The sequence below is a fragment of the Cibotium barometz genome, chromosome 15 (genome assembly GCF_041138505.1).
Source record: "Cibotium barometz isolate CiBa-2024 chromosome 15, ASM4113850v1, whole genome shotgun sequence".
NCBI classification, from domain to species: Eukaryota; Viridiplantae; Streptophyta; class Polypodiopsida; order Cyatheales; family Cibotiaceae; genus Cibotium; species Cibotium barometz.
In genome coordinates, this window is record NC_141060.1 from 280857 (window position 1) to 293831 (window position 12975).

Below are 12975 nucleotides of genomic sequence, written 5' to 3' on the forward strand. Positions count from 1 at the left end.
ACAAATATGTGTTTAAATGCATGTACACTTATGCGTGTAGACAACCACATCATTGCAGATGTATGTGCACATGCAAATTGTATATATGCATACACATGCAAATCATATATATGCAAATTGTATATATGCATGCACATGTATGCTCTAACACTGATATAGGGACACACACACACACACACGAGTCTCACATAGACACATGCACACACCATACAAATACGCATATCAAGACATACATGTAGGCACAAGCACATACATGCACATACACATACATATACATACATGAACATGTACACATGCACAACATACACATATACATTCATGCACATGCACATACATACACATACATAGGCATACACAATATAAAGACACACACACAATCATATGTACACATGGACACATAGGCTCACTCATGTAGGCACACATGTACACACATACACATGCACACACGAACGTTACATACACACGCCTACAATGACATCGTATGCACAAATAATATACACATACACATATGCACACATGAATATACAATAGATCCAGATAGATAGGGGGTGCAAAGACATACTTGAAAGCACGTGTGCAAATGCACATACACATACATGCAAGAAAGCACAAACTCATGAATATACACATATGCACAATTGCTGCACAATATCCACACCATTAACATGCACGTGCACACAAATAGAGAGAGAGAGAGAGAGAGAGAGAGAGAGAGAGAGAGAGAGAGAGGTAAATATGCACACATGTAGGCATGTACATAGAGACACGCACATAATATGCACACATGTAAGCACATGCACACACACATTCACATGCACACACAATATACATTGTATAGGAAGGGGGTGCACGCACGCACGCGCGCACATGCACACACACACACACACAAAGTCAATGTAATTGAAATTGTGAGACTGGTGAATTTTATTTCTTGAAATTAAAAGCATTCTAAGATTCCACATTGAGACCCAGCAGAGCAGGTCTCTAGCCCGCCGTCAAAAGACGCGTCATGTTACTCGCTATTACTTAAGAGAAGGATGGCATCTACGTACCACGTGGCATGCAGGCAGCCTTCTTTTATGTCATATGTGGGTGCACTCTCCTTGGTTTGAGCTACACTCTTCCTTCTTCCACTCCCCCAAACCCCCACTCCCCAGATAAACCCCCTCCTCTCTCTCTCTCTCTCTCTCTCTCTCTCCCCTTTTCCTATGGTGATGCATACCTTGGGGAGCGAATGCTTCAAGGATACCATGTTAAAACATATTTTTATTAAATAATATTTTTATTTAAAAATTCATGCATATCCACACAAGCATAGACTTATATTTGTTCAAACATTGGGTAGTCACACACATCATTGCTCATGCATAAGATACACACACACACACACACACACACACACACACACACACGAGTGTCACATATGCACATACACACGAGTGTACACATATGAACATGTTTGACATAGGGCACACATGCATACACAAGTGCACATAAGAATATACATGCACATGTACATCCACATGCATACACAAACACATACATATTCACATATACGCGCACATGCACACACACACACACATAGATGTACATGCACGTGTGTGTGCACACTCACACACATGGGTGAATATGTGCATGCAAGCATTACACAAACAATACATTATTGCACATGTACATGTACTGTTAACCAAAAAAATAAACTCTTGTAAATGTAATAAGTAAAGGTGTGAATGCATGTGTGGCATTAATTCCATAGAATAATACATGTCCATGCCCCCACGGTTGAGGTGGCAAGGAGCTCCATGTGCCACCCTCCATGTAGGCAAGCATCTTTTAAATTATGCATATAGGTTAGGGTGTGTGCATTATAATATGCATAAATGTGATGAGATGGAGGAGCATTTTGAATGGGTCATGCCTCCACCTCACCCACATTTAATGAGAAAGAAGCTAGTCCATGGTCCAATATGATAAATAATTTGGGAGGACAAGATTCATGAGTCACCCATGGGCCAAGGTACATAAAATATTAGGAGAAAGGGATTGAGGTGGCAGAGCATCTTTGTGCCAACCCATCCAAAATATAAAATAAAGAGGATCAAGTCAAAGGGTCTAAGATATGGTCTGGAGCATAGGGAAAAAGAAGCCCAACTATTGTCGCTTACAATTCATGGAGCGAGCGGCCGTCGACTATGGGCAAGGAAGAGGACAAACTTGGAAAAGTAGCATTATTATATTTGGGGGGTTACAACCTCACCTTTCCTATTTAAGAAGGCTCTTTTCTTTGTAATGGACACACACTCCTCATTTGACACCCAACCTTCCACTTGCAGCCATGCTCCTTTCCACTTCCTTAGTCCATACCCATTTCCTTTGATGCCCTCTCTCTCACTTAGTTTTCCTACGTCCACATAGAATGCTCCATCACTTCATTTCACTTGTATTCCTTCCACTCCTTTCCATTGTACATGAGACACCCTTCTCTATGAATGTAGTTTCACACCATTACCCTTTCGTTGTGAATATCCTTTGAGTCACTTCCTATTTTTACATTTGTATCATGTTCCTTCCCACTCTTCTTCCTCTTCCATTGTAATTCGAAATTGATGACACCACATACGTCATGATGCATTACGGCATCCGGAATGTGTATGTTTGCAACAATGCCACCACATCGTTGCGCATCCACATTTTTGGTGTGGCTACTGGGATGCGTAATCTCCATGGCCTGCAACATTGAAAAGATGGTCCGGCTGGCTGAAGCGCAGACCAACAACTGCGTTCCCATGATCGCGTGAGGTAACTGCGTGACTACAATCTCGCCTGCATATTTGAAACTATTCTGCACCACGCGACTGTGACTGTGCGGTGAGGCATGCGCGGGTCTGCTGTAGAAAAAAATCTTCGGCCGACTTCTGCACTCCTTCCTTTTGCCTCACCACCTTTGTCTTCTTCTTCACCTTCTCTTTCTCTTTCTCCTCTCCTCACCTCTCCTTTTATATATATAACTACATATATATTAAAGTAGAAGGATTTGAAGAGGAGTGGGATTTGAACCCATGACCTCCCAAATGTCAAAAGCTTACATTACCACTAGGCTAGCTATGGGTTGGTGATTTAATTGGGAGGATATTGCTTATATGGTGAAGCCCTTGGAACTATAACTTTTTAACCAATGAGGAATTTCCTCTTGATGTAAAAAGCAAAAGTGCTTCATTTTATGTGCTTTCTTTAAGTGTTGAAAAATATTTTAAAAATTTTCAAGATCACTGCTTCAACGCACCTTCTTCCTATCCTGGACTACCGTGAAACCTGGGATGTCCGCATTTTGGTTTTGGTATAATGTCATCTTGGATATTGCAATTTGATGATGGAGCTTACAAGCCCTCATGGAGACTACCATCTCTATATATCCTTTGAACTTAGTTTCCTTGAAAATATAGACTTGAATTTTATTTGGGGGTTTCCCTCTTTGTCTAACTAGCTACTTAACTAAATATTTATAGCAAGTGAGGCATCTCTTGTGAGGGCCCTCTTCCCCCTCGAATCCATATCTTTGAGCATGTGCTTATACATATCTAAAATATTTGAGACACAATTGGGGAACCTCTGTTTTTCCTTCTTGAAGAGGTATTCTTACCATCCTACAATGCTTCCTATATTACAACATCTTCTATAGGGACATTTGTTGCCTAGTGGCACATCAAAGGAAATTTACCCAAAGCCTAAGGTTAGGTGGCATCATAGGAAAATTTGGCCACAGAGTGTCCAATGACTATCTTTGTACCATGGAAATCTGAAAGGGTGTATGTAACATAGGTTATCAAAACATATACTTTGGGCAGTTTTATTGTCACTATTGTATGCATGTTTCTTACGTATTCTAAAGCTAGCAATATTTTGCCAATTTTGTTCTGGCACTATTCTCTTGCATTGTTTATGCATTTTTTGCACTTTGTTTGTATTCCTTAAAGGGTGTCTGTTTCCTTGGAAATCTATCCCTTCAACACTAGAAATTGTGATGTTTGACAGTGGAAATTGTGTTGTTTGAATGCCAATGATTTTGGTTCAAGATTCGAGATGCTCTTATTCAAAGTCTACTTAATCTGGTACAAATAGTGTCTTGTCATTGAGGCTAATGAAAAAATTTGTGAGATATGACTTTGATTTCAAGAGTTGCAAAGATACGAGGGGGAGGGAGTTAGAGTAATAGATCAAGAAATGGAGATACACAAAGAAAGTCATAGGAGAAATATGGTTTCAAAGGAGCATGCAGTTTCAAACAAACAAGTTACATCAGTCTTGTAGTTTATTATTTTTGGCATGGCATTATCCAACAACAACTATCTAACTCTAACTTATAGTTGGTCCAAATCTCTTGCCAATTGACAACATCTTAATCTAGCATAAAAAAGGAGATATGCATAGCATTCTGATCGTGTTGCTGGGGGAATAGAAAAATTTATATGACTATGAGAGATTTGTCTTGTTGTTGTTGATGGAGCAACCCTAATATGAAAAGAACTTTGTAAAGTAGACCATGGATAAGTAGCCTATGAAGAGCGAGAAGAAAGACTTCAAGGAGAGACAAGCATGATCAACATATGAGCAACCCCACGAGGAAAACACCTTGTAAAGAAAATCCATACTCGAACATATTTATGGTGATCATTGGCAATCGAATGCAATGCTTCTTAAAAATCTCACTTATTGGACACCAAGATAAACTTCCTTTATTCATAGTTCCTAATCCAAATAGATGATCGTATTGTGATAGTAGTATTACTCCTTTGTGACTTCTAAAGTTTTTGAAGGTGGTTAGGTAGTTTGCAAGAGGCTATTTGGGATGTAGATATTGTAATGAACAGCCTTCCCTCTATTTCGTAGTAACTAGAGTGAGTTGGGAAGGATAATTTGTTGTGGAATCTCCTATAATACAGTTGCCATGAAGGCACAAATCTGCTCATCCAGAAGTATTTTTCATGTTGACTCCAAAGTATGAGGTCTAATATGAGATCTGAATCCATAAATCTTCATATCTAGAGGATGTATGAGGAGGATACAAGCATGCAAGTTTGTATTTGCCAATGGTCATGTACCTGCAAAGGTTATATTTGTGTACCAGCCCTTAGTTGCATACAAGTATGTATTCTTGCAAGCACATTGTTTCTCTACAATATCTCCATATCTGTGTGTATCTATTACTACATGATTGTGTTCATGTCCTGAAGGATTTATGGTGGTCTCCCTAAATAATCTACAAGATATATAGATGACTTTGCAACACTTGGGAGATATGTTTGATCAAATTGTTGAAGAGAAGAAGTTGTAGTTACAATCCAAAAGTAGTCATATACAATTTTGGCTGGATTATACCTAAAGTTAATCTCAATCCTTTTCCAGCATGAATCTAAGGCATCTATGAAATTTTTATTGAATCATACGTATATTTTTTTCTCTCAAATACAAAAAATTATCTTTTTTTATTACATCATGGCAAAAGTAAGAAGCATCAAACCAAGCATTGTTCATTCTGCAATGGTTCTGATCATGGCAAAAAATATTGCTATTTAAATTCCTGCAAGCATTGCATGAAAGATGGTCACAAAAGGAGTTATTGTCCTTCAATCTTGGATAATAAATTTTATGACATTTCTCCTACAATATGCGAGGCAAAATCCATTCAAAATTTAATTTTAGAAAGCCAGTGGACAAGCTGTCAGACTATTTTGATTTGCTTGATGATGCTAAATAATGACATATTCAGTTTAATAGAGGTTACTATCTATCTTCTCAATGTATTTGGAATGTCTTGGAAGTACAAAGAAGAGTTCATATGTTAGAGTTGAATATAGCTAGCATGATGATGATGATTCCAAAAATTTTGGCAAATATGATGAACCAAGTTACTGCATGAATTCAAATGTTTTTGGACATAATCATGTTATTCCTATATCAAATCATATTATATCTGAAAGTATTTCTGTAACTTCAGCTTTGGAGATGATTGGAAAGTAGATGTTATATTGGAAAAACCTACCCAATCTGTCTTATATCCAATGCTAGTTAATTCTGGGTGGTTTCATAGACAATTGGAGCAAAAGAAGGTGAATTGTCAAGTGTTCATGAAGATTCAAAAGATAATCATTTTCTAGATGAAGATGGTATTTAAGATTGTGCTTGTTATGTATTTTCACCTTCATTTGCTATTGGTCATGTGCAAGCAAGAGAAGAAATATCTATATGCAATATTTGAATAGCCTTAAATCAAAAATCCCTATAACAAGGAAGGTTTGGGGTTTACTTCAAATTCACTTAAACTAATTCAGAATCAAGCCAATGTTGTTCCTAATATTTATGCACACTCATGTGATTTGGATTATTTAAAGATAGCGCCCTATATGTATGATGATGAAGATCTTGAGCAATATTCATGCTTGAGTATTTTTCCTATCTTGGATGAAGTCAATGTGGATGAATATGCTAATTTGCCTAATAAAGGGAAAAGTGCATAAAGTCTAGATAATGATTATATTTTTTATGATGTTCAAATAGATCAATCATTCTTATGTATGTATGATGTTTTAAGAAGTCGAGGATATTTCCAAAAATCATGAAGATATTATCGAATGTCATCAGCAAAGCAAAGAAAATCAGCCAACTGAAATTAAAGTTGAGGATCATTATCTTGATGATGAGGATGATGTGATAATATGTTTTCTTAATTCTCTTGAGGATTATGCAATTTAGTTTAATGATCAAGATGAATTTTGTGACATTGATCAGGACTTGAAGGGTCGAATTTCTCCAAAATATTCAAAAGAGATGCAACCAGAAGTGATAAAAAAATTCAGCCAAAAATATGGCATGAAACAATATCAAAAATTCAATATTCAGATTGTGAAATCTAACCAAATCAAATCCAGCTAATGTATGATAGAAATGATCCATATGAGTTTCCTTTTTTAAGAGCATATACTTGAATTTTGGTGCAAGATCCATTAGAAGTATTTAATGATGCTTTATCAAATTTATGTGAGACCCAAGGGATGGGGGTCTTTTGGATGAGGGTGGTAAAACAAAAGGTACATTGAAATATGAAAACCAACCTCCTTTAAAAATCATGTAACTTTTTCATGTGTTGTCCAAATTTCAGGGTGTAAAGACATATTTGAAGCTCTCTTAGTGTACAACAAAACCATGTTGATTCTACCAATTTTTACTCATGGAATATTTTTAAATTCATCTTATACTTAAAATTTTGATAAGTATTCTTAATAAAGGAAGTTGGTACCCCAAGCTATGTACATGAAGGAACTTGCCTTCATTGCATCTGTATTGGTAGACTTGCAAGATCTCAAGTACCCTCAATAGTATCCTAACATGAAGCATGGGAGCGAATCAAACATGTATATGAATAAGTGAATGCTACATCTCGAACGTTTCTCAGGGAAACATTCTATCACTTTGAGATGGGGGAAAGGACTTATGTAGCAGAACATCTGGATAAACTTTGTGCCTTGGTGGATTAGCATCTTGGTGCAAGAGTGGTAGTTCCTAAGAAGAAGCAGTGGTTGCCCTTCTTGATAGCATGCTTTAGTATTATGAGGCATGTGTATCCACTCTTGCAAATCAATCCACCTTAACACTTAGTGATGTTGTTTATGCCCTTATTTTGGAAGATACATGGATCATTTCAAGAAAAGAGAATGGAAAATATGCAAAGTATGAAGAGAATAAATGCTTGAGTGATCGAGCCTTGTTCATGAAGAAGATGCACATTTTGCTACTATTGTAAACATGATGTACATATTTCCAAGTATTGTCAAAAGAAGAAGCAAGATGAAGAAAATAAGAATAATGGAGACAAAAGAAAATATTGGGAAAAGATCCCATGAGGCAAACATGGATGAACATCTCTTCTAGAGTCTTCTTGTATTTATTTTCTTCAGATGTGGGCACTTATTGAGTCTTGGTTCCTTGGTCAAGCACACCCTGTGTGGTAGGGATGCTTGATCAAGATAGAGTCCTGATAGAGTGTTAGAACATTGGATGATCATAGCATCCATATTTTGTGATTATTCCTAAGTGGTTAGTCTAAGGTTCTAGTCTAAGTTTCTAGATGTGTGCTAGGCCACTAACACATATGATTGATGTGTGGAAAGTAGTAGTGATTACTCTTTCATGTGTAACACTTAGAGGTGTGTTACACATGAGTGGATGCTATCCTCTTCCCTACTAACACATATGATTGATGTGCAAGATAACTGAATGCTATCCTCTTCCCTACTAACACATATGATTGATGTGCAAGATAACTGAATGCTATCCTCTTCCCTACTAACACATATGATTGATGTGTGGCAAGTAGTAGTGAACACTCTTTAGTGTGTACACTTGGAGGTGTAGTGCTAAGTGAAGGACAAGTGGATGCTATCCTCTTTAATGTGTACACTTGGAGGTGTAGTGCTAAGTGAAGGACGAGTGGATGCTATCCTCTTCCTTATTTAATGCCATATACATAAATGGTTGAGCTAAGCTTTGTGAACCTTTGTGATCACCTTGGTGAATATATTGCAATATCTTCATGACATTTGATCTCCCTCTTTCCATGCTTCTTGATGCATTCATTGCTCTTCTTTAATAGCTCTATCCCCCTTTTGATCCACATCTTTGAGTATATGTCAATGACTTCGTGACATTTGATCTCCCTCTTTCCATGCATCTTGATGCCTTCATTGCTCTTCTTTAATACCTCTATCCCCCTTTTGATCCACATCTTTAAGTATATTTCAATGACTTCGTGACATTTGATCTCCCTCTTTCCATGCATCTTGATGCCTTCATTGCTCTTCTTTAATACCTCTATCCCCTTTCGATCCATATCTTTGAATAGATTGCAGTGACATTGTGACATTTGATCTCCCTCTTTCCATGCTTCTTGATGCCTTCATTGCTCTTCTTTAACAACTGTATCCCCCTTTTGATCCACATCTTTGAATTTGTGCTTTTGCATAGCTAAAAGCTTTGAGGCACAACCATGAAATGTTCAGTTTTCCCTTCTTAAGGGGGTATTATTTCCATCCCGCATTGTTTCCTATTATCACTACACTCTACTCGATGTTATCCCATTCCCTAGCTAATATAGCATTTTTAGCAAAGTTTGTCAAATGTGTCCTTTAGACCCTCAAGGAGAATACCACCGTCGCACTTTGGTGAAGTTATTTATACCTAACTTATTGCATGCCATTGCTCTATCCATACGAATTATGTTATAATTTACTCAATACTTTCAAGGACGTCCTTCAAGAACATTAATAAAAAAGCAACAGGCACAAAAGAAAAGGTCACCACATGCTTTGACACAATCATTGTACCCTAGAGGTAGGCATTTGTCTTTCCATTGTATGAACGTGCCTTCCATATGATTTAAATTTCATATTTTCATTTGATTTAATTCCTACACGAATTGGATAGTCCAAATAGTGTTGTACTTATGCTTCTCTTAGATGAACAAAGTCAGACTCTTTGACTCACAAAGGCATCTCTTTGATGCAATAAGGCATGTTTTACTCTAGTTTACTTTTGACCTTGCACACTAGTGAACTTGTTGTATGTGTGCATCAATTGATTCATGTTTTGTTTATTTCTGAGACATGTAAATTCTCATTGTCATCCATGAAGAACTAAGCTCCAGGTTGTGCCTTGTCTAATGTTGCATCTTGGAGTAAATTAGTCTAAGGAGATGGTCTATCACTATGGAAAATAATAGAAGTGCCAATGGATATCATTGTCTCAAGAGTTGGATCTCAAAACTACCATGATGGTATCCATTCAAAAAATGAGTTGCACGATGGCATTAGTGAACAACATTATGCTTCACAAAATCCCATCTTGCTCATGGCTCATATCAAAAGTTCCTAGCTCACTCTATTGTAATATCTCTTAAGAACCACGTTGAGAAGGAAAAATACTAGCTCTCTATTGTAAACTTTTGCAAAATCCAAGTTGAGAATGATTTTTTTGTATTGGAAAATAGCATCATCTATTGAGAGAAGCATATTTTGAATTAATTCTTGTATATTTCATCCTAAGATGAAACCAAATTTCTTTGGATGTATTAACCTTTTGAGTATGAGATTTATTTCATTGTTAATCACTTTTGCTACTACCTATGGGCATGTTCAATAGTCTCTAGCATTAGGCTACGATAGTCTTGTTAAGCCTTCGACGGAGACTAACATGTCGTGGGGATCTTCAGCCAAGCCGCTTTGCAGAGCTCGTCCTCCAAGCAACTTCCTTATGGGAGCTGATTCGCATGCGGTTGCGCGATATTGTCACGGACACCGTCCTTGGATTCAATCCAAGTAGCTAGACGATCGTAAGGGGGAGGGGAATGAGAAGAAGAGAAGAGAAAAGTGTGAGTGTGGTGAATGGGGAATCGATCGTAGTCATAGCAACAAGACAAGAGTAAAAGAAAAGGAAGCAAAGGACATCAACACAAGGAAACTTTAATGTTTTTAAACCTTTAAACTTTAATGTTTTTAAACCTTGAATGGGTTTAGGATTTAGGGTTTAGGGTTTAGGGTTTAGGGTTTAGGGTTTTAGGGTTTAGGATTTAGGGTTTAGGGTTTAGGGTTTTAGGGTTTAAGGTTTAGGGTTTAGGGTTTAGGGTTTAGGATTTTAGGGTTTAAAATTTAAGTTTATGTTTAAAATTTAAGTTTATGTTTAAAATTTAAGTTTAAGTTTAAAAACAAAGGCAAGGCAAGCGGCCCTAGAGGGGGGTGAGGGAAAGAAGAAGAAGAGACAAGCCTTGATGCAAACACTTTTAAACTTGCAAACTAGTTTCATGCATTAGAGGCACTCATCAGTGCAATGAAAAAATGAGAGTACAAGGCTTTGCTTAAATAGGAGGAGGAGGGGGAGGTGGGTCCTCAACACAAGGGAGAGGTGTCCTCAACACGAGGGAACCCTAAAATATAAGGTTTAGGATCTAGGGGTCCTCATCACGAGGGAGAGGAGTCCTCAACACGAGGGAGAGGGGTCCTCAACACGAGGGACCCAAATTCTTCCCCTGATATTTTTGGAATAGTTGACTTACCAGTTTTGGAATCCCCCCTTCTTCCCTCATTTTGAGGCAATCTTCCCCCTTTTTGAGGACCCTTTCCCTCACTTCGAGGATCCTCCCCTTCCCCCTTCTCCCCCTATATATAGCAAGCCTTGTACTCTCATTTTTTGCACTAATGAGTGCCTTTGAGCACGAAACTAGTTTGCAAGTTTAAGTGTTGTGTCAAGGCTTGTCTCTCTTCTTCTTCTTCTTCTTCTCTCTCTTCTCTCTATTCTTCTTCTCCATCTTCTCCCCCTCATCCCCCTCTAGGGCTGCTCACCTTGCATCTGTTTTTAAACTTTAATGTTTTTAAACCTTTAAACTCTAAAGCTTTCTACATGGCGCATGCCCCTATCTCCCCCTCCCCTTCCTCCTCCTCTCTCTCCTCCACCAACCTCCTCCTTCTTCACCTCAATGCCTCTCCCGCTCCCTCTCCTCCCTCGTCGCCTCCTCCCCTTTCAAAGGCCGGCTCCTCCTCCAGCATCAACCTCTCCTTCGACGCAGCTTCCCCCCTTGGCTGGCTCCCCCTTCTCCACTTCTGTGGGGGCTGGTTCTCTTGCTACTACGACGGCGGGCTGCTTTCCGACTGCAGTGTCGTCGTCGCCGTTGCTGTCGCCATCGCCACCTGCCCCTACCGCTGTTTGCATTGGGCTTGACAGCTCGGCCGCTCGCCGCCCTGGGCCCGGTGGCTCCGCCTCGGCTTTCCTCTCCGTCAGCTCTGCCCCAGCTTCCCTCTCCGTCGGTTCGGCTCCCTTCTCCACGGTGGCCGCTCCCTCTGCGCCCGGCGCCGTCGCACCCCCCTCCGTTTTGCAATTGCCCCCGGTGCCCGGCGTCGCCGACGTCACCTCCACCCTCCTCCGCCGCACCCTCTTCCTCTGCTGCGGTGGCCACCCCCTCTTCGCCTTGCGCCTTCGCCACACCCCCTGCTCTGCGGCCTTCCCCCCTTCTCCCGACGTCGCCGTCGCCCCCCCTTCCTCGCGGGACGGCCTCCCTCTCTGTGCCGGCCGCCCACCTTGGGCCCGGCGTCGCCCCTCCCCTCTCCTCTACGGCCTCTGCCATGGCCCCCCTCTTCACCACCATGGCCCCTCCTCTGCGGCGTTCCCCCCCCCTCTCCGCCGCCTTGGCCCCCTCTTCTCCCAGTGCCGCCCCCCTTCTCCCGACGCCGCCTCTCCCCCCTCCTTTACGGGCACCCCCATTGCTCCCAGCGCGACCGCCCTCTCTGCGCCTTCCGCCTACCCTGGGCCTACCGCCGCCGCTGCCTCTCCCATCTCTTCTTGGGCCTTCGCCATGGCCCACCTCTCCTCCACCGCGGCCGCCCCCTCCTCTGCGGCCCGACGCTCCCCTTCCCTCCCTTCTCCTCTGCGCAGCCGCCCCCTCTGCGGCCCGGCGTCCCCCTCCCCTCTCTTTTGCAACCCCCCCGCCCCCCCTCCTCTCTGTCGCCGTCGCCACCGCCGCCTCCTCCTTCGTCGCCGTCGCCAGATGCGGCCACCCCTTCCTCTGCGGGCCACCCCCTGGCCTCGGTAAATCGGCAACCCTCCCCTCTCTGGTGCCCCGCCCCTCTGCGGCAGCCGGGGTGCTCCTCTTCTCTACCGCCACACCCCCCTCTTGGCCGTGGGCCGCCGGCACCTCGGCCGCTCGCCCTGGGTCCGGCACCTCCGCCACGGCTCCCCTCTCCTCTCCTCCGACACTCCCTCTTCTCCGACTCTCCCGCTACCCTCTCCTTCGACACGATGCTCCCGCTTCCTTCGAACAGCTACCTCTCCAGATCTTCACTCTTTTCGCTCAGGCCTTGGGACCCCCGTGGTTTTTAAGATCCCCTTTGCTCTCGCGACAAAGGCCTTAAAACCTCGGGGCTTCCCTAAACCCTA